The following is a 2,937-nucleotide window of genomic DNA, read 5'->3' as shown; positions in this document are numbered from 1 at the left end:
TATTTATTTTTGATACAGAGAGAGACAGAGCATGAGACGGGGAGGGGCAGAGAGAGAAGGAGACACAGAACTGGAAGCAGGCTCCAGGCTCTGAGCTAGCCGTCAGCACAGAGCCTGACGCGGGGCTCGAACCCACGAACGTGAGATCTGACCTGAGCCGAAGTCGGAGGCTTAACCGACTGAGCCACCCAGGCGCCCCCAGAATTATGTTCTTATTTGAAGATGTGGGTGCTGAGTCCAGGACTTTTCTGAGCAGAGGGATATCTGTGTCAAAGCCAGGTTTCAAACCCAGTATGTCCCACTTCAGCTCCATTAGCTTTCTAGTTAATGCAATGGCTTCTGTTAACTGCTTCAATGGTCAAGGGAGGAAAGTATGTCTAGGAGGGAGGAGGGGAAATGTCTGATAGTACCACATTCTGCAGCAAAGTTAAATAAAATGACAAAAAGAAGACATTAGCTTTGATGAAGAAGAGATCCTTGGTGGCCCTCAAGAGCACAGTCCTAGGGAGAAAGAGGGCAGAAACCACTTTGGTAGAACAAGTAGGGGTGGGGACATGGGGGACATGATGGGAAAGAGGGGTAATTTGAGGGTCAAGATAGGAAAGAAGGTATATCTTCAGAGATAGAAGCAAAGAATAAGTGGGAAAGGTCAGGAAGGAGAGGAGAATTAATAAAACTCATAGAGGGAAAGAATGGGACCAAGAGCACTACCATTTGTTCAATAAGTATTTATTGAGCACCTACTACATGCCCAGCACTGGGGAGACAAGGGAGCAGCAAACAGGTAAGATCTGTTTTCCTGGAACTGACACATAAGAGACTATATACAGATAAATAAAGTGAAGAGTGTAAGAGTTCCACAGGAAATAGGGTATGAAGATAGTGATTTACATGCTGGGAGCAACTGTAGGTGGAAGTAGTTAGACAAGGCTTCTCTAAGCAAGTGAGACCAGTAGGGTGAGGAGGAACTAGTTGTGCCAAAGCTCGAGAAAGAACATGAATGGCATCTGCAAAGGCTCTGAGGTGGGAAATGGAGTAGCTGGAATTTAGTGGGCAGGAGGAAGGTTGGTGGGATAGGCTGGGCCTTCACAGGGATAAGAGAAAGCAGAACTCCCCTATCCTAAACCCCACGGAAGCTACTGACGGGACAGAATGACACGAATGATGTTTTAAGCAGCATAGGGAAAGAGCTTAGCCTTGAAAATATTGAGGAGGGAAGACTGTTCTTCAGACAGGAGGAAAGAGAGATGCTCTTCTCTCTTATTTGAATGAGGGGGAGTTGGGCAGTGCTGGCGGCCCTTCTGTCACACAAATTGCCCTGGACCCCCTTTGGTCATTGCAGTGACTTGCCACCCATTTACCACTTCCAAGATTCTTCTCTAAATCTCTCTTCTTTGCCATGCCTTCTTCTTGATTTAGAGTTTAACTGCTAATTCATCCAGGGAAGAGGGAGTAAATAAAGTTTCTAGAACTTTACAAAGTCTGATCAGTCTCAGTTCCTGATCTAGCTTATGGCTCCTGAGTCTCTCTGATCAATGGGAACTTATCCTACCTACCCATCGATATGTAACAAACCACCCCAAAACTTACAGGCTTAAAACAACAACAGCAGTTATTTTGCTCATTAATTTGTAATCTGTGTAAGGCTCAGTAAAGAGGACCCATCTCTGCTTTACTTGGCCTTGGGGTGGCTTGAAAGATGGGGGGCTGGAATCATCTGGCGGCTGGCTCCACTCATGGCTGTCAGCTAGGCCTTAGCTGGACTGTCGGCCAGAACACCTTCATGTGGCCTCTACACATAGTCTGGGCTTCCTCACAACACTTCCAGGGGCAAGTGTCCCAAGGGGAAGAGTCAGGTGAAAGCTGTATTGTGTTTTATGGCCTAAACCCACAAGCCATGCAGCATCACTTCCACTGTGTTCTATTTATTAGAATTAAGTTACTGAGGGATGGAATCAGACTCTACCGTTAAATGGGAGACGTATCAAGGAATTTGCAGATGTGTTTATAGATAACCATATGTTTGAATGGGCTGGGGCTGGGACTCTGACTTTATTCATTTGTTGGGTAGAGGGTGGGAGCCTCACTTTTCCTCTCCTTAGACTCTTCCTTGGGGATCCAAGAGGAAAGTTAAGCCTGGGGATATTGTCCAGGAAGAGCAGCGATTCAGGCTCTTGAAGCAGACACATGTAGGTTTGAATCCTGCCTCTGCCATTTATCAGCTTGGTGTTCTTGGGTAAGTCACTTCACCTTGGTTAAACCTCATATTCTTGATTTGTAAATCCCAGTATCCTCAGGGGTCATTATAAGGATTAAGTGAGTTAATAGATGGGTTACATAATACATGTTCAGAGCAGTTGACTAGTTCATAGTAAACACTCCGTGGCTAGCTATTGCTGTTATGATTATTCAAAATATGTTTATTAATATTTAACTCATGCTTAGATGCTGGAATTATGAAAATGAGCATGAAGGGGTTCAAGCTTCCAGGAACCTACAGCTCAGGGGGGATACGATTGTTTTGTTTTTGTTTTTAAGATACCTCTACACCAAACATGACCTCAAGATCAAAAGTTGCACACTCCATGGACTGAGGCAGCCAGGCTCCCCTGGGACCTGGGATATGTTTTAAGCATGTAGGCAGAGTCCAGGCTTTGGAGTCAGCGAGACCTCGTTCTCATTCTGAGTTTGTCCATAGTTTCTAGCTGGGGGATGTTGGACCAGTCTCTCACTTTCTCAGCCATAGTTTCCTCAGTTGAAAATGAGAATTACAAAAGTAGCTGCCTCACTGGGTTCTGTTGAGGATCAAATACGATAATCTATGTAAAAAGCTTACACAATTCTTGGAACATGGTAATTACTTAATACATGTTAATTATTAATTTTGTGTATCAGGAAGTAGGCTAATAAATGGAGACATAATAGTCCAAGGTAAAG

This window comes from Suricata suricatta, chromosome 17 (assembly GCF_006229205.1).
Source record: "Suricata suricatta isolate VVHF042 chromosome 17, meerkat_22Aug2017_6uvM2_HiC, whole genome shotgun sequence".
In the NCBI taxonomy this organism is placed as follows: domain Eukaryota; kingdom Metazoa; phylum Chordata; class Mammalia; order Carnivora; family Herpestidae; genus Suricata; species Suricata suricatta.
Note: the sequence above shows the minus strand (reverse complement) of the source record.